Source organism: Dasypus novemcinctus, chromosome 24, assembly GCF_030445035.2.
Source record: "Dasypus novemcinctus isolate mDasNov1 chromosome 24, mDasNov1.1.hap2, whole genome shotgun sequence".
Classification (NCBI taxonomy): Eukaryota; Metazoa; Chordata; class Mammalia; order Cingulata; family Dasypodidae; genus Dasypus; species Dasypus novemcinctus.
In genome coordinates, this window is record NC_080696.1 from 24,754,903 (window position 1) to 24,775,620 (window position 20,718).

The following is a 20,718-nucleotide window of genomic DNA, read 5'->3' on the forward strand; positions in this document are numbered from 1 at the left end:
GCAAGAGTGTCCTTTGTTAGCTAGAACAAATGTATATCACTACTGCAGGGTGTTGGGAATGTGGAGAAGCATGAGAAAAATACAGCTGGAGTGACCTATGGACTTTGGATAGTAGTAATGATATAATATTCTTGCATCTATGCAAAAGATGTACTATGCTGATATGGAGGCAGTATGGAAAATGTCAGCCAAATGTACACTATGGACATGGTAATCATCAGATGATACTGTTTTATCTGTAGCAAATGACATACCACATTGTGGTGTGTTGATGGAGGGGTGTTGTTTGGAAATTCTGTACATGTACATGATTGTTTTGTAAGTTTACAACTTTTGTCATAAAAAATATTTATTTAAAAAATAATAATAGGGTGGGTTGGGGGAAAAACAGACAAGGTGTAAGATAAGAACTATGATAAGTAGTAAGATTTTGACAGTGTTCTTTCATGGTTTGTAGCAAATGTCTCATGGTGGTGCAGGGTGTTGGTGGAGGGTGGATGTGTGGGACCCTGTGTGATGTTGTGCATGTTTGCTTTGTAGTTCACAACTTTTACTATATACTTAATTGTTTATGTATGTTCATATATACATGATATAAAGATAATAATCAGATTGGTTAGGGGAAAATACTTTGTTTAGTAGTAATATTTTGACAATGCTCTTTAATCATTAATTAAAAAGGTTTAGAAACAGTGCAGGTTATTGGAGGTAGGGTGAGATGTTATATATGTTTGTTTGATGTTATACATGTTTGTTTTGTAAGTTCACAACTATTATACGCTTATTATGTATGTTTATGTATGAGTGATATATTTCAATAAATTAAAAAAAAAAGATTATGGGGTACCTAGAAGTTAAGCAGGTGGACAGTCTACTAAATTCCTACAAGAGGGGCAGGGCAAGATGGCGTTCGAGCGAGTACACCCTTGTCATCTCTCCTGCTAAGGACTGGCTGAGTGGGGACGGAATCTTGCCAGAGCAGGCTGTTTCAGAACCTACAAGAAGGAGGTGTCTGGACATCGATCTGGAGAGACTGTGACAAAAGTAGAGCTTGCTCAAGGTAACAATGTGGGTCTGTATAACAATGAAGTTGGAGGCTGTGGAAAGCAAAACCTTTCCCCCTAGGGCTGAGGGCTGCAGCATTCCCTGAAAACTTCCAGTCTTGCAGCAGCGTTGCCAAGCCCCGTGTTCCCCAAACATGTAAACCCCAAGACTGTGTTCCCTGAATGGCATGACCCAATTCCACAGACCCACGTACCCCGAGTCTACAGGCCTCTGTTACCTGAACCCAGTACTCCCTGAAATCCAGCATTTCCTTAGGCCTCAGGTCTCGGACTAACTCTTGGAGTGGGAGGGATTTGGTGGGAGGTACAGAGGGGCCTGAGGAGTACAGGTTCAATTTCCTGGTCCCCCCTCCCAGTTTTTTTTTGAGCTTGGAGGAGTATACCAGCTGGCTTGGGGAGAGCCTAGGAGAGAGGAAAGGTGAATTTGCTGAGAGAGCCCGATTCACCTAAACACACTGGGACAGGAAACTTGGTGTGGGAGAAGGTGGAGTCAGAAAATTAACTAGCCCTCCTGTAGCACACCTAAGGGAGAGGGACAGTAGAATGTGCTTTACAGGCTTCCAATAACTTATTTAGGGTTCCTGGCAGGGTGTGGGTGCTCTCTCTCATGAAATTAAGAGTCGTTATTTTCTGTGGTGAGTTGGTTCACCAGAGACCCATTTGAATCTCCTACAAGACCCCTCACACAGCCTTCCTGCTGCCCTGGGAGAGAAGGAAGTAGGAAGGGAGAATGGGAAAGGTCAGATTCCTAAGCAGTTTATTCAAATGAAAAGAGGATTCCTTACTTAAGGCCTTGTTTGATAGTTTTTGTTGGTTTGTTTTCATGTTTTTCCTTCCTCTTTATCCCTCCCCCCTCACAGCCCTTTTTTCTTTTCTTTTCCTTTTTCTTACTTGCTGTTCCCCACCCCCCTTTTTTTTTCTTTTTCTTTTTCTTTTTTACATCAGGTGCTGCAGGCAGCATTTCTTACTTGCTGTATTTCCTTATCCTAGATTTCCTTTTTTCTGTATGTACTGATTTTGGCTACCAATGCTATCCCCTTTCCTTTACATCTTTCTATCCTCTATCATTTATTGCTTCTCTTACATTCTGCCTCTCTTTTTTTAGAGCCCAATTTTTGTGACTTTTTATTTCTAATACTTCTATTCTGTTTTCTTTTATTCACTCTTTATATAATTGTCCTTTCTTTTCTCTTTCCCTCTCTCCTGATCATTCTGGTCTTGTAAATCATAATATATTTCTCCTCATATTCTGTTTACCATCTCATTATAGGTACTCCACTTTTCTTACTGTTATAACTCTATACAGCTTACATGAGTTTAATATCCATTCTCCTAGATCTCACATGGTTCTTCTCCTAACATTTACTATCAATACTACTATTATACTTTTTCTTTTCTAACTCTTTTGCTTTCTCTGGTCCTAATAATTTCCTTCAAGGGAACTTAGCCAACAACAAGGAAACAGAAAAAGAATAACAAAGTGACAAAGAGAAGACTTAAGAGGCATACAAAAACAGCACATAAATAAACCCCGAGCCTAGACAGGGAAGCTAATCAACTGAACAACCCATCAAGATAAAATGACGACAAGACAGCAACAAAAAACTACAAACCATACCAATAACTAGGAAAACATGGCCCAATCCAATGAACACTCTAAAGACCAGGAAGAGGAGTGGAACATTGAACAACTAATCAAAGCTCTCAAAACATATATCATGGACCAATTTAATGAAGTGAAAGAAGAGATTAAGGATATTAAGAAAACACATGGAGAGCATATGAAAGAAATTGTAATCATACACAAAAAGATAACAGATATGATGGGGATGAACAGCACAATTCAAGAAATCAAAAGTACACTCTCAGCAAATAACAGCAGATTTGAAGAGGCAGCGGAAAGATTTAGTGATGTGGAAGACAGAAGACAGTACATCTGAAATCGAACAGATAGTAGATTTGATCAATAAAAAGAAAAAACCCAGCTGGGACTTAGGTACCTGAATGACAATGTGAAATGCACAAACATACGCATTACAGGCATCCCAGAAGAAGAGAAGGGAAAGGGGATAAAAGGGGTGTTGGAGGAAATAATGGCTGAAAACTTCTGAAACCTATTAAGGGAGATGGATGTACATGTCCAGGAAGCACAAGCACTACAAACAGCACAAATCCCAAAAGGCCTACCCTAAGACATATACTTGTCAAATTCTCCAATGCTCAAGACATTGAGAAAATATTAGAAGCAGTAAGAGAAAAGAGAAACATCACATGGAAGGGAGGCTCCATAAGATTAAATGCTGATTTCTCATCTGAAACCATGGAGGCAAGAAGGCAGTGGAATGACATAGTCAAGGTACTAAAAGAAAAAGTTTCCAACCAAGAATACTCTATCCAGCAAAACTAGCATTCAAAAATGATGGAGAGTTCAAAATATTGACAGATAAACAGAAACTAAGAGAGTATGCCAACAAGAAACCTGCCCTTCAAGAAATACTAAAGGAAGTTCCACAGGAGGAAAGAAAAAAAAAACAAGAGAGACAGAGTTGGAGGAGAGTGTAAGGACAACTAAAAAGACAAAAAGAGAAAAAAAATAAAACAATATATGACAAACAGAAATCCAAAGAAAATATGGCTAATATAAGTATTTCCTTGAAAGTAATAACACTGAATGTGAATGGATTAAACTCACCTGTTAAGAGACACAGATTGGAAGAATGGATAGGAAATATGACCCATCTATATGCTGTCTACAAGAAACACATCATAGACCCAGTGATTTAAGGACATTGAGAGTGAATGGCTGGAAAACAATCTTACAGGCAAACAATAACCAAAAAAGGTCAGGAGTAGCTATATTAATATCAGACAAATAGACTTTAAATGTAAAACAATTGTGAGAGACAAAGATGGACACTACATATTAGTGGAAGGGATAATCTTTCAAGAAGAAAGAACAATCATAAACATTTATGCCCCTAACAAGGGCACCTCCCTTGTGAAGTGAAGGAAAAAATGCCTCTACAATTATAGTGGGGGACTTTAAAACACTACTATCACCATTGGACAGAACATCTCAAAAGAAAATCAATAAAGAAAGAAAGACTTTGAACAATATATTAGAGGAGTTGGACCTAACAGACATATACAGAACATTAAACCCAAAAACAGCAGGATGCACATTCTTCTCAAGTTCATATGGATCATTCTCCAAGATAGAACAGATGGTAGGACATAAAGAAAGTCTAAATGAATTGGGAAAGATTGAAATCCTGCAAAAGAATTTCTCTGACCACAGTGGAATGAAACTGAAAATCTGCAAGTGTTAGAGACCCAGATTTGGCACCAAGATAGGGAAGTTAAACAACACACTCTTAGAAAAACAGTGTGTCAAGGAGGAAACCTCAACTGAAATCAATAACTACCTTGAAACTAATGAAAATGATAACACAACATATCAAAACTTATGGGATGCAGCAAAAGTTGTACTGACAGGGAAATTCATAGCCATAAATTCATACATCAAAAAAGAAGAAAAAGCTAAAATTGAAGAACCGCACACTTGGAGGAATTAGTAAAAAAACAACAAACTAACCCCAAAGGAATAAGAAAGGAAGAAATAACAAAGATCATAGCAGAACTAAATGAAATAGAAAACAAGAAAGTGCTCAAAAAAATAAAACAAAGAGCTGGCTCTTTGAGAAGATCAATAAATTGATAAACCCTTACCTAGACTAACAAAAAAAGAGAGAAGATGTAAATATACAAAATAAGGTGGCAGACTTGGCCCAGTGGTTAGGGTACCCATCTACAACATGGGAGGTCCATGGTTCAAACCCTGGACCTCCTTGACCCATGTGGAGCTGGCCCATGCGCAGTGCTGATGTGCACAAGGAGTGCCGTGCCACACAGGGGTGTCCCTCCATGGGGGAGCCCCATGAGCAAGGAGTGCACCCTGTAAGGACAGCTGCCCAGCGCTAAAGAAAGTGCAGCCTGCCCAGGAATTGTGCCACACATGGAGAGCTGACACAACAAGATGACACAACAAAAAGAACACAGATTCCCATGCTGCTGACAACAATAGAAGTGGACAAAGAAGACACAGCAAATAGACACAGAGAACAGACAACCGGGGTGGGGGGGAAAGGGGAGAGAAATAAATAAATTAATTAATTTAAAAAAATACACAAAATAAGAAATAAGAAAGTGGATATCACCACTGAACCCACAAAAAGAAACACTATCATATGAGGATACTTTGAAAAACTATATTCCAAAAAGGACAATTTACAGGAAATGGACAAATTCCTAGAAACACATAAGCAGCCTACATTGACAAAAGAAGAAATCGATGATCTCAACAAACCGATCACAAGTAAAGAGATAGAATCAGTCATTAAAAAACTCCCTGGGCCAGATGACTTCACAGGTGAATTCTACCAAAACACACTGAAAAGAACTAACACCAATCTTGCTTAAACTTTTACAAAAAATCGAAATAGAAGGAACGTTGTGTAACTCATTCCATGATGCCAACATTACCCTAATGCCAAAGTCAAACAAAGACACCACAAGAAAGGATAATTACAGACCAATCTCTCTAATGAACCTAGATGTGAAAATCCTCAACAAAATACTTGCTAATTGCATTAAACAACACATTAAACGAATTATACATCATGATCAAGTAGGTTTCATTACTGGTATGCAAGGATGGTTCAACATAAAATCAATCAGTATAATACACCACATAAACAGATTGAAGGAAAAAAATCACGATTGTATCTATAGATGTAGAAAAAGCATTTGAGAAAAGACATCACCCTTTCTTTATTAAAACATGGCAAAAAAGATTGGAATAGAAGGAAAATTTCTGAAAATATTAAAACGTATATATAACCCACAGCTAACATCATTTACAATGGTGAAATCCTAAAATCTTTCCCTCTAAGACCAGGAACAAGACAAGGATGCCAACTATCACTTCTTCTATTTAACATCGTGTTAGAAGTACTTGCTCAAGCACTGAGGCAAGATTCAGACATAAAAGGCACCCAATTTGGAAAGGAAGAAGTCAAAATTGCACTATTTGCAGATGACATGATCCTATACATAGAAAGCCCTGTGAAATCTACAAGTCCTTAGAAGTCTACAACAAAGCTTCTAGAACTTATAAATGAGTTCAGTAAAGTTGCAGGTTATAAGATCAATGTGCAAAAATCAGTAGTATATCTGTACACCAATACTGAGTAATCTGAGGAGGAAATCAAGAAACAAATACCATTTACAGGGGGTGGACTTGGCCCAGTGGTTAGGGCATCTGTCTACCACATGGGAGGTCTGCGGTTCAAACCCCAGGCCTCCTTGACCCATGTGGAGCTGGCCCATGAGCAGTGCTGATGAGTGCAAGGAGTGCCCTGCCATGCAGGGGTGTCCCCGCATAGGGGAACCCCATGCGCAAGGTGTGCACCCTATAAGGAGAGTCGCCCAGTGCGAAAGAAAGTGCAGTCTGCCTAAGAATGGTGCCGCACACACGGAGAGCTGACACAACAAGATGATGCAACTAAAAGAAACACAGATTCCCATGCCACTGACAACAACAGAAGCGGACAAAGAAGATGTAGCAAATAGACACAGAGAACAGACAACTGGGGTGGGGAGTGGGAAGGGGAGAGAAATAAATCAAATAAATAAATCTTTTTAAAAAATACCATTTACAATAGTAAATGAAAAATCAAATAGCTAGGAATAAATTTAACCAAAGAGGTAAAAGACGTATACACAGAGAACTACACAACACTGTTCAAGGAAATCAAAGAAGACTTAAATAAATGGAAGAATATTCCCTGTTCATGATTAGGGAGACTAAATATTATTAAGATGTCTATCCTACCAAAATAGATACACAGATTCAATGGAATCCCAATAAAAATCAACACAGCATTTTTTAATGAATAGAAAAATTAACTATGAAACTTATTTGGAAAGCAAAAGGGCCCCAAATAGCTTAAGGCATATTGAAAAATAAAAATGAAATTGGAGGAATCACACTACCTGACTTGAAAACATACTACAAAGTTACAGCAGTGAAAATGGCATGGTATTGACACATGGAAAGACACACTGACCAATGGACCCAAATTGAGAGTTCTGATATAGATCTTCATATATACAGTCATAAGATATTCAACAAGGCCACCAAACCCACTCAGCTTGGAGAGAATGGCCTCTTCCAAAAATGGTGCCTGGAGAACTGGATATCTATATGTAAAAGAATGAAAGAGGATTACCATCTCACACCTTATATAAAAATCAACTCAAGATGGATCAAAGACCTAAATATAAGACCCAAGGCCATAAAGACCTTGGAAAACAATGTAGGGAAGCATCTACAGGACCTTCTAATAGGAAATGGCTTCATGAACCTCACACCCAAAGCATAAGCAGCAAAATAACAAATAGATAATTTCAAAATAAAAGCCTTTTGCACCTCAAAGGAGTTTGTCAGGAAAGTGAAAAGACAGCCTACCCAATGGGAGGAAATATTTGGTAACCATATATCTGATAGGAGACTAATATCCTACATATATAAAGAACTCCTATATCTCAAAAATAAAAAGACAAACAACCCATTTAGAAAATGGGAAAATGATTTGAACAGATGCTTCTCCAAAGAATAAATAAAAATGGCTAAAAAGCACATGAAAAAATACTATTAGGGAAATGCAAATCAAAACTACAATGAGATACCATTTTACTCCCATAAGACTGGCAGCTATCAAAGAAACAAAAGACTACAAGTGATTGGTAGTAATCCCTCGGCACCAGGGAGGTTCATCCCTGGGAGTCATGTCCCACGCTGGGGAGAAGGTAATGCATTTACATGAGTTTGGCTTAAAGAGAGGCCACATTTGAGCAACATGGAGGCTCTCAGGAGATAACTCTTTGACACCCTGCAGCTGCAGGCCTAGTTCATATTTCAGGCACAGAGGCTCATAAGCATGGTCATCAGTATAAAGGACTCATTATTGTACCATCCTTCTTCAATGGTCTTTGCCATTGCACTTGGGGGATTGTTGCTGTTCCATTGGGGAATGTGACAGAGCTCCCCTGGGTAGGCCTCAGCACTCCTTTAGTTGCATTTGTAACTCTAACTACTATGAAAATACCCAACATATATACGAACATTTTTATGTACCCTATATACATGCCCTGAAGAACTCCCTCCCAACCGCGTGCCCCCCATCAATAACACCCCACATCAGTGTTCCTCCCCTGCCATAGTTGAACCTCTCTGTGGTCCAAAACTTCTTCAAAAATGAAGCCTAATACATGGCCAGGTTCAATTAATAGGAAAATGAAATATAGAGGTGGGTTTAAAGATTAGAAATAGAATACATACTACTTTAGAGAGTCTAAAATAAAATAAAAGTAAATTGGGGTATTAAAAAATGAAAAATATCATAAAATTTTGTTTTTGATGGTTTGCCTTTCACCACTGCAGTAGGTTTTGCCCTGTATGTACAGTGGCAAGGCAATTTCTTTCATTTCTTCCTGTGTCTACATCTTTTCTTTTCTTTTTTTAATTTTTAATTTTGTCTTCACAAAAGTTCTAGATCACAATAATTCACATATACAATATAGGGGACTTCCATATATCCAATACCAAACCCTTTTCCCCCTTCCCCAGCAATGATTTTACATGTTCATGTTATATTTGCTGCAGCTGATGTACAGATATTGAAACAGCTTTCAAACATGGTTCCATTTTGGTCTACATTATGGTTTATATTTTAGACTGTACAATTTTCTAAATTTTTAGTTATCCTATGTTTTACATTATGGTTTACATTTTAGCCTATAGACTTTTATACATTTAGGTGTAATTTATCACATCCTATATCTATCATTGCATTATCTTGTGGAACACTTCCATTGCCCCCTAGTAACCGTGATTTCATCTATTCTATACCTCTCTCCCCCTCCCCTCAGGGCCCACAGTGACAATCAGTCTCCACTACTTTGAAGAACCAGATTCACAGATACTCGCAACAATGCTGAGGGCTTGACATACTAGACTGGCCTAACCCACGGAGAGCCACCAATTCTCTCAAGAGACACAATTCCCTCTGTTTGAGATCATGAGGCTTTCCCAGGATGTGGTTACACCTTCACACTCATTGTATGGGTCTCCACCCAATGATATAACACACTCTGACAAAATGAGTACTCACATACTCCCTAGCCTTTCCCTGTGTCAGATGCCCCCCCCTTAAGCACCTTAAACAGGTTATGCTTCCTTATTATATTTTCTAAAGAGTTTTCTCATCATTATAGTTTCAACCACATTCCTAACAATCTACCATGTTCAACTGTTCCCCAAGTTCACATGGAGTGCTAAGTTCCTACCCAGGGTAGCTCTGTCACATTCCCCAATGGAACACCAATAATCTCCCAAGTGTAATGGCAAAGACCAACAATGAAGGATGGTCCAATAATGAGCCCTTGATACTGATGACTATGCTTATGAGCCTGTGTGCCTGAAATATGAACTGGGCCTAGAGTTGCAGGGTGTCTAAGAGTTACCTCCTGAGAGCCTCCATGTTGCTCAAATGCGGTCACTCTCTAAGCCAAATTCATCATGTAAATAATTTACCTTCCACCCAGTGTGGGACATGACTCCTGGGGATGAGCTCCCTGGTGCTGAGGGATTACTATCAATCACTAACTGGTGATGAAAATAGAAAGAGACCTTGAAAAAAGGATCAACTCAGACCAGCAGAATATCTCTGCCTACATGTAGGATCATGTGTTAAAACTGCTTTTTGACTTTGAATAAAAGGGGGAAATGGAAAAGACAAATGAGTTTATATGGCTAAGAGTCTTCAAAAAAGAGTCAGGAGGTCATCAGAGGTGTCACACTTACACCCTTCTCAGCAGGATCCCAGAGACAGCCAAAGTAGATACAACCCCAGGTACTGGTGCTCCTGAGGGCTATGGAGACCCACAAGGTCTATGGTCATGGCAGATGGCTCTGAAGTTCAGTGCCATGTCAGTGGGACCTACTTTGGAATTTGTGTTCCTGAGTGTGATGGAGTTGGACTCATATGTGACCTTTCTACACATTTCTCTTCTGTCACTTTTATTGAACCTGTGGTTGGCGCTCAGGTTGGTGTATACTCAGGAGACTTGAATCTGGACTGTTCATGTACCAGCTGGGTCCTGAGCCTCAGCAGAGTTGTAACTCCTACCCTCTGCTTCACTGGACTTACCCAGGTCAGCTAACAGGGAGGTGAAGATGGTCCACTACCACAGCAGGGAACTGAGAGTGTCTACAACTACAAGTAGGAGAATTGCATCTATTATCCATGTGTAATCTAAGTCCCCTTTCGATATGGAGGTAGAGTGGACATCACCATCCCAGGATCCCCAGGATTAGAGTGGACTTATTGATATGGAACTATTGTGACCAGTAATAGAAGAAATTATAGCACTGATGTAGAGAAAGTGGCCTCGGTAGTTGCTGAGGGCAGGGAGAGGGAGGAAGAAATGATGTGATGTGGGGGCATTTTTGGTACTTGGAGTTGTCCTAAATTATATATTTTTTTAGATTTATTTTTTACTTATTTCTCTCCCCTTCCACCCCCCCCCCCGCCCCCCCCCCCCACCAGTTGTCTGCTCTCTGTGTCCATTCGCTGTGTGTTCTTCTGTGACTGCTTGTATTCTTGTCAGCAGCACTGGGAATCTGTGTCTCTTTTTGTTGCATCATATTGCTGCATCAGGTCTCCGTGTGTGTGGTGCCACTCTTGGGCAGGCTGTGCTTTTTTCACCCTTGCAGGGTGCACTCCTTGCGTGTGGGGCTCCCCTACACAGGAGACACCCCTGCGTGGCACGGCATTCCTTGCACGCATCAGCACTGCATGTGGGCCAGCTCACCACACGGGTCAGGAGGCCCTGGGTTTGAACCTTGGACCTCCCATGTGGTAGGCGGATGCTCTATCAGTTGAGTCAAATCCGTTTCCCCTAACTGATATTGCAGGGACAGATGCAGGACATTATATATCCTGCCATAACCCACCTAATGTACTGGGAAAGAGTGTAAACTACAATGTAAACTTATCCACGTGGTACAGGTGTGCTCCAAAATGTATTCACCAAATGCAATGAATGTACTACAATGAAAAAAAAATTCCTACAATATCTGTATAAGCAGAAGAGTTCTAGATTGAGTAAACAAAACCGTAACTTGAATTACAGAAACAAAGGATCATGGTCCCTTAGTCAACTCCCAGACTTGAGACAGTTTTCAGACCCAGAACCCCTTGAATGAGGTCAAGTTCCCTTGGGGAAAGATCCTGTTACACTGCCAAAAAATTTACACTCTTTATCTGCCTCCCAGCTTTCCCCAAAGAGACTTATGATCTTTTACCAGTGCAACTGCATTGGGAAAAGGAAATGATCAGACATTTTGGGGATTATGAGCCACTGGCTTAGAAGTGACATTAATTCCAGGGGACTTCTCTGTGATCCTCTGGTCAGAGTAAGGGCTTATGGAGGTCAGGTGATTGATGGCGTTTTAACTAAGGTCCCTCTCACAGTGGTTCCAGTGGGTCCCTGGAGCTACTTGGTTGTTATTTCCTCAGTTTCAGGATATATAATTTGAATAAACACACTCAGGAACTGGCAGAATCCCCACATTCAATCCTTGACTTGTGGAGTAAGGGCTATTATGGTAGGAAAGGCCAAGTGGAAACCACTAGAACTGCTCCTACCTAGCAAAACTGTAAATCAAAAGCAATATTGGGGAAGCGGATGTGGCTGAAGTGACTGGGCTCCCACTTTCCACATGGGAGGTCCCTGGTTTGCTTCATGGGAGCCCCTGGTTTGCAGCCTGCCCTGCGGAATTCAGACTTGTGCATTCCCATTGTTGCATGAGAGAATTTTATAAAATCTCACAACTATTTAGAGATACCTCCTGTGTGTTCTGTTTCCCTAGAGAATACTCACTAATACTTAGCTCAATCAAATATACATGATAGCAAAGAAATAAGCCAACATATCTATGGCTAACTGATTTTTGACAAAGGTGCCAAGTCCACTCAATGGTGAAAAGAACAGTCTCTTCAAACAGTGGTGCTGGATGAGAAAGGATGAAAGTGGATCCCTACCTTACACCATATAGAGAAATTAACTCAAATGGATCAGTGACCTAAATATGAGCTAAAAGTATAAAACTCTTAGAAGAAAACATAGGGAAGTATCTTCAAGACCTTGTCTTTGACAACAGATTCTTAGACTTTATGCCAAAAGTATGAGCAACAAAAGAATAAATAGATAAGTGGGAGTTCATCAAAATTAAAAACTTTTGTGCAACAAAGGATATTATAAGGAAAGTGAAAAGACAACCTACAGAATGGGAGAAAATATTTGAAAGCGCATAACTGACAAAAGTTTAATATCCAGAATGTATAAAGAAATCCTAAAACACAAAACAAAAAGACAACCGATTAATGACTTGAATAGACATTTTTCCAAAGAAAATATACAAATGACCAAAAAGGCACATGAATAGATGCTCAACATCATTAGCCATTAGGGGAATGCAAATCAAAAGCACAATGAGATACCACTTCACACCCACTAGGATGGCCATTAAAACAAACAGAATATACTAGGTGTTGGCAAGGATAAAAAGAAATAGAAACCCTCATACATTGTTGGTGGGAATGTAAAATGGTGTAGCCACTGCAGAAAACAGTTTGGCAATTCCTCAGAAAGTTAAACATAGAGTTACCATATGACCTCCAATTCTACTCCTAGGTATTTACCCAAAAGAAATTAAAATATACATCTAACAAAAACTTGTACATGAATGGAACCAGCCAAAATATCCATCAACTGATAAGTGGATAGGGATTATTATTCAGCAATAAAAATGAATGAAGTACATGCTACAAAATACGTGAACCTCAAAATCATTATGCCAAGTGAAGGAAGTCAGCCACAAATACCACATATTGTGCGGTTCCATTCACATGAAATGTACAGAATAGGCAAGTCTATAGATTAGTGATTGCCTAGGGCTGGGAGAGAGAGGGAGTTGGGACAAGGGAAATGGGGACAGGTATCCTTTTGGGATGATGAAAAAAGACCTACAATTAGATTAGGAGATAGTTATAAAACCCTATAAATTTAATTTACATTGAATTCTATATTTTAACAGGTAAATTTCATGGTATAAAAATTATACCTCAACAAAGCTGTTCAGTTTTAAAAATAAAAGGCAAATAATTTGTAAAATATATGGGCCAAAAGACAAAACAACTTATTAATATGTAAGGAGTTCTTATAAACCACTAAAAAAAAAAAAAAACCGACATTTTTAAAAAAGGCAAAGGATGACAAACCATTTTAAAAAGAATACCAGTGGCCAAAACACACATGAAGATAAGCTCAACACATCACCAATGATGGGCCCTCTGATAATCTGCTCCTTTCTAATGATCCCACAGCACCCTGCATACACCAGTGTGACTGAAAATTCTTTATTTATAGGTCTCTCTTCCTGAAGGGTTTCTTGTTTTATTTTGTTAAGGAGGTACTAAAGATTGAATCCAGGACCTTGTACATGGGAGGCAGGCACTCAACCACTGAGCTAATCCGCTCCACCCGATGGGTTTTTGTCTCCCTCAGAGCAGGAACTATGCATTTATTCATCTTCCCATTTTCAGTTCCTCCAGCTAAGCCCTTCATGTGGTAAATACCCATGAAAACTTGCATGCTCACTCCTCCATATTCTAAAGTAGAAAGTGATTTAAGGTTTGAAAACAGTGCTTCCAAGAATCACCATTCTTTTTCTTTGTCCTCAAATTTCAATTCCTTCCCAATAATACTCCTCCCCCTTTTGAAGAAAAGTTTCCACAAATCTTAGATTCCATGGCTGACCCAAACTCTCTCCTCTCCCCCATCTCCCAAATGCCTGACCTTCCTCTGAACGGAGAGACAGGAAGCCTGAACGTTGTTTCTTGTTGCCTCTTGATAACGCCTCTCTGCTTCAGAGTGAGGAATCCTAACTGTGAAGGCCCATCTGTGGGCCTCTGAAAGTGCAGCTCAGGGCATACAGGTGCCCTTCAACTTTTCCACCATGGGACCCAGGGGCAGCTATTAATGAATGTCTGTTCTCTTGCCCTTCCCTGCCTCTTTCTCACTGCTTTCCTACTTTCTCTTTCTTTTTCTCACCCTCCCTTGCTGACTACCCCCCAACCCTGCCTGGGAGTGGACTTCTTTTGTGGAGGCCATCCCAGCAGGCCCCTTCCTTTTGGGAGCTGCCCCCACTGCCCTCTGCATCCCAAAGCTGACCCAGCTTGCCTGGCAGCCCATTGCACCTCCCCAGCACAGGGCTGGCATCAGGATGGTGTCAACAGGAGCCAGGCCAGTGAGACTTAGTCATGGGACTCTGGCTACAACTACTGTGGACAAGGCACTCCCTCCGAGCTGGGAAGGCTGGGCTGGCGGGGCTGGCCAGTGAGTAGCTGTGTGACCTCTGTCAAGTCACTAAACTCTCTGGGTTTGGGCTTGGTTCCACTCTATGTTTAGCTCTGTTTAAGAGTCAAGAAGATGAGGTGAGGGGAATGTGGAGCCACTTGGTTCCCTCATCAAGACATCCTCCATGCTGGGACTGGCTGAGACCAGCATCCAGGCTGTGACCTCAGCTCAGCAAATGCCTGGCTACTAATGGGTTATCAGTCTATATCTGTCGAGTCTCAATCTCTCTCTAGCTCCTACTCTGTGTTTGAGAAAATGGAGATATTTTCTTTTACATCCAAACAAAGGCTGGCAGTAACTTATGAACCATTAGAAACAAATTAATTATGTAACCAGAGGTATTGGAGCATAACACAGTGGCCAAACAGCTCCATCTTAAATGTCAGTGGGAAAAACCACCTTCCAGACTAAACATTCTTATTCAACTTGGTTTGTGTCATTTTTTCCAACTAACTTCTCAACATCCTAAACACACTGAAATGTTTCTTAAAAATATTTCCACATGGGAAAAGTCAGGTCAATTTCAGAAGTTGAAGGATAATATTTACAAGGCTCTGCTAAGCTTTTTATATACATGCCCCATCAGCAAAGAGGCTTCTAAAAGATTCTAAAACATTATAGCGCTAAAAGAATAAAAGTGGATCAGAAATGAATTCAGTGCTGGTAAGACAGTGAAAACGAACATATAAAATATCTGATGTACATAAGAGAAGACATTAGTCTTTCTTTTCCAAACACCTTGACCACATCATGTTTACCTCAAGAAAACAGGTTAGTGCCCCTAACACATGCATGTTCTCCTTCCACCACTCAAGTTAAAAATCTACTAAAAGAAACATGATCCTCTGGGTTGTAAGCCCGGCTGCACTTTTAACCCATTAACTAGGCACCAAGAGTAGATTCCAGAGCTTTTGCTCCCAACCATACTGGCACAAGACAGACATATGCCCTTCTGTCCAACTCACGATGGGGCCATGAGGAGGCCATGTATGGCAAGGGCCTTCAGACTGACAGGACGTTCAGGCAAGCTTGGAAATGTTCCCTGCCCTGATTAGGGCCTTCCCGAGGCAGGTGGGCGCAACCTCCCCAGAGAGAGCCACACTCTGGGAGAAATGAAACCAGGGAGGTGTTAGGCTGGTGTATTAGTCAGGGCTCTTTCAAGAAACAGAATCAAAAGGAGATATCTGTAAATAGTGTGAAATTTATATGATTCTTTCACATGACCGTGGGGATACATGAGTCCAGGGTCTGCAAACCAGGGTTCCGATGAAAGGCCAATGAAGGTCCTTGATGAGTTTCCAGGAGACACTGGCTGTCCAAAGACGAGCTGGGAAATTCTCTGAATGCTGAAGTCACTTACCCTTTTAAGGCATTCAACTAATTGGATAAAGCATCACTCATCACTGATGGCAATCTTCCTGGTCAATGTAGATATAATCAGCCATCTATGCAGTAAACTCACTGATTACTAAAGCCCATAATTGTCCTTGTATTAAAATTACCCCAGTGCTTGCTTGACCAAACAACTGGGCACAATTACCTGGCTGAGTTGACACATTAGCCTAACCATCACTGCTGGATACAGGGAGAGAGGAGATTCAGAAAACGGACTCACACTCGCTCTCTGGTTGGCTGTTAAAGAACTGGTGACACATTTCGGAAGTCTGGGGCTTCTCTGTCAAAGCCGATAATCCATGCTATCCTGGCCCACCATTAGGATAGATAATCCAGGTCCTCTAGAGGTAAGTAGTGATTTAGCCTCTAGGGAGAGCTTACCCTGAACTGGCCACCTTATACAAGCCTGATCTCAGGTAAACTCATACCAACTCATTAGCTCACTTTTTTGCAGGGCCCAAGGGGAACCTGCAGGCCAGCCCTGGCTGAGCTAGGCCTTGCTCGTGGTTCTTTCCAGTCCAGACTGTGCACTGTTTCCGCTATCCCACAAGGCCTAAAAGCTTTCCCCATCTTTGCTTTATACTGGAATCCATCCTAATCCTTGTTTTATATTGGAACCCATTCTAACTGGTCTCAGAAGCACTTCGGGAACTGAAGCATGTCATCAAAGACAAACATTGGAAAAATCGCATTTCAGTGGAACCACTCATTGGTTGGGAAGTGGTTCCTGCCAATGCTGGTGGTATGCACAGGAAATGGCTCTATGCATCTGTGCCTCTCACCAATGGCTTGTGGGCAGTCTGAAAAAGGCAGTTTGTGACTTTCCTTTCGGTTAAAAGCAATTCTGAGAAAAACAGTCATCATTTCCACAGCAAAGATTCAACTGAGATGTGAACTGACCTGAAATAAATATAACCAGGATAGCATTAACACATACACCATGGGAATAACCCAAACAATACCTTGTTCTTTTCAAGAAAAAGTACCCAGTCAAGGACCACTGATAACATGAGCCTGGATCTAAAACGGGCATTCATACATCTTTCCTATGGAGAAGATAATGAAGAAGGAAATAATGTTCCAGAGTGATACACACTCGTGATGGAGTGAGATTCTGGAATAGGAACCAATGTCAATGTCCCCAAGGTTGTGACAACACCACCACCCACCCCAGGCAAGGGGAAATTCTGCGTTCACTGCCTCAAGGAAGAAATGGCACAGCAGAACAAGGCAAACACAAGATTCTTCTTGGTATTTGAGACTCCAATTCCTAGTCCCTGGAGAGCAACCACTCATAATCTCCCATTCAGTAGGAAGATGTGGGTCTGGGCACAGATGACTAATTGTCTCTCTGCAGGTGGGCCTGGGGGATCTGGGTGTGAACTCTAGGTAGAGTCCAGGATGGCAGCAGGAGCCGAGGTTAGGGCTGCGAGGTTCATCTAGCACAGAAAGTGAGAGGAGCTCAACCATGACCTGTGGGTCATGGAAAGCTGACTCAAGAGTGCATATGTTCATGAAGGAGGGCCAAGCCAGGGACCTTAGGAAACCATGCACCAAAGACAAATGAGAAGGAAAATATTCCCATTGTTGCCAAAGTGGGCAGAACAAAATTCACAACTCAATACCACTTCAGGCCCTGGGAAGCTGAGACACATTCCAAGGGTGATTTCTTTATTAAGATTAAATTTCTGCCACTCAGCAGAATGTGGGCTCAAAAGAGAAATGAAAGTGCACTGTAGAGAAACAAAATTATATTCCTTGCCCACCTGAGATTACTGTTTGCAATGCCTGCACAATACAAACCACTTGGCTCAACTTTGCAGCAGCCTGGGGGTAGGGGGACAAGAGGAGGAGAGAGTAAGGGTGTTTATATACTGATAACCAATTAGATGAACACAGGGGAGAAACAGTCCTCCTTTGTTTTATAGCAAGTGGATTTAATGTCATGTTATTTCAATGTTTAAGGTCTCTATAGTGTTAAACTGTTCAAAACTCTTCAAATACTCAAGCAACCCTGTTAGGTATGTACTAGAATTATTCCACTTTGCCGGGGAGAAATAACAGGTTTTACAATAATATTAGAAGGTGCATATTTCTTCATTTCTTTTGAGGCTCACAGGACTTATCAAATATGTGATTTGATGTCTTATATCAGCTTTGGAAAATCCTCAGCCTTTATTTCTTCAAATATTGCTTTTAGCTATTCTCTCTACTCTCCTTCCAGGACTCCAATCACAGAAATAGTTGACCTTTTTTGTGGTATTCTCTGTGTTGCTAACTCTATATTTTCTCTATTTTCCATTATTTTGTCTCTCCATGCTTCATTATGGATATTTTCCTCTAGTACTTAATATTCTCTTCAGCTGTTCCTAATACACTGCTAAACCTATCCACTAAGTTCTTAATATTATTGTATTTTATTTTTCCTTACTAGAATTGGTTCTTTTTACTAATCTACAGTTTTCTGTCAAATCGTTCATTGTTGTCGTTTATCTCCTTCAACATAATAAGTTTAATTGCCCTAAAATATATGTCTTTCTGATAATGGTTAGTGGTGAGGGTAGCACAAAATTGTGTATGTGGTTGAGTTGGGTAAGTTTATGTGATATATATTGTTTCTACAATTAAAAATAGATAAAGATGGGGATCAGATGTAGTTCAAGTAGTTGAGCACTGATTTCCATGTCCAAAGTCCTAGGTTCAATGCCTGGTACCTCCTAAAAACAAAGGCAAATAAATAAAAAACCAACTCTCCTTGAGGAGTAGATGTAGCTTAGTGGTTGTGCACCTGCTTCCCATGTACAAGGTCCTGTGTTCAATCTCAGTACCTCCTTTAAAAATATATAGATAGAGAGATAGAAAGAATAAAACATCGGTGTTTGAGAACTCCAACACTCGTGAAGGTCTTCTATTGTTTTTGTTAATGTTTTTCATTAATGTTTTCATAACTCCTCAAGGGCCTATTTTGATTGATATTTGAAAACATGTATAATAAATATGAGTCCTAGTGTGATTTTTTTTTTCTCTACAGAGATTCTACATTTGTTTATGGCAAATACCTAGGATTATCAGCAATCTAATAATGTCCTAAGTCAAGATCATGGGCTAAGATGAATAAAACTGGGCTTGGTTCTCGAGAAGACTGGTCTTCTTAGAGTACACTCCTACTACTGGGGAATAATTTTTTAATGTCCTAACCCACAATGCAGGCAGTTTATCAGGCACTCTTCCTTGGTGAGTGGACATGGACACTAGTTTTTGCTCACCTAACCCTATAAGGCCATCAAAAGTACTCTTCAGCCTCTCAGTCTCTTTCAGAACATGCAGTTGATTTCCACAATGCAGCCCAAAATGCCAGACTCATCTTTCTAGGTTTCTACCTCCTCCAAAGCTTGATGTGTTAATTCTTTACTGCCGTCTGAGTTCTTCAAGAACATATTGAAAAATACTTGCCGAGGTTTTTCTACTTGTCCTCAGCAAGAGAAGTGGTCTAAACTACCCAGACCTACATTACTACAATTCTAAGTGTTTTTTGACCCAGAAGACAATATTATTATTGGTTTTTACATTCACTGCCATTTGCCTTTACCTGCATATTTACCACTTTTTTTAGTTTTCATTCTTCCTTGCATTTCTGACTTTCCATTTTAGATTATTTTCCTTTTGCCTAGAGAATAACATTTAGACCTTCCTTTATTTTGGGACTTCTAGTGACAAACTCTCAGTTTCTGTCTTTTCAAATTTATTTTGCCTTCATACTTTTTCTTTTTTTTTTAAGGGCAAACTTGCCATAGCATTTTATTATCTTTACAAAGACAATCAATAACACTTTAATTGAAATACACTCACTGAATGATGACTCAACACACAGGACACAGAGAGACTTTGGGAAAGACACTTAAGGTAGAATGTCAGCAGATATTATTGCTTGGTTAAAACAGAAATGAGCTACTGCTAGTTAAAAGTTAGGGGCCTTGCTAGGACTGCTCCTTTTCACTCCAGCTGACTGCAAATCTGGTATCAAGGAGCCATCACATTCACTCACTCTACAGATGCCAGCGCAGTGGGGAAGTTCTACGGTCAAATATTCTGTCCCCTAACACATCCATCCTTAAGAGACCAGTTTTCCCAATGGAAGGTACACAACATATGGTCAGAGCTGGCAGAACTGGTTCAGGAAGCTTCTTAAAAGCCCTCAAATTCTCAGTCTTACTTTCAGCTTACACCAGCTTAAGTGGCTTCAGCTTTCCAACCCAAAAGTAGCAAACTTCTACTTTTGCTAAAAACAGTCGTTTTTCCATGGCACTAGTTGTGGTCGTCTGTTCCACTAGTGTCCCCCAATGAACCATGCTTCCCAATACTCATGTGCTTGTGGTGTGGGGTGCCCTTCTAGTACCTGAGCAGGGCCTGTGACTTGCTTTCATCAGCAGAATGCAGTAAAAGTGATGTTGTGACAGTTCTGGGGCTAAGTCCTAAGAAGGCCTGCTTTTGTGCTCTTGGGAGCTCTGAGCTGCCATGTTAAGAGGTCCAGTTGCCTCGCTGGACAGGGCACAAGGAGAAGGAGAGACTCTAAGGACCACATGCAGAAAGAGACAAGGCTTACCATCCCAGTGTCACAGTCAACCTGCCAACTCCATGAGTGACCAGCAGCAGGACTAGCAGAAGAACAAAGAAATAAGGGTTGAGGATTTTCTTCAGCCCAGCCTGAAGAATA

The 20,718-nt window shown here is 40.5% G+C and overlaps 1 protein-coding gene across 11 annotated transcripts in view; it reads right to left on the bottom strand.

The window, feature by feature from the left end:
* NINL (ninein like) overlaps nucleotides 1–20,718 on the bottom strand; it is a 235,660-nt gene that overhangs the window by 151,615 nt on the left and 63,327 nt on the right. For 3 of the 11 annotated variants that reach the window (XM_058286796.2, XM_071211598.1, XM_071211600.1), the window contains exon 2: nucleotides 20,608–20,708. The exons of the other annotated variants lie outside the window; for them this stretch is intronic. The gene's annotated coding sequence lies outside the window, so the exon portion shown is untranslated. The remainder of the gene's footprint in view (nucleotides 1–20,607; nucleotides 20,709–20,718) is intronic. 11 annotated transcript variants of the gene reach the window in all.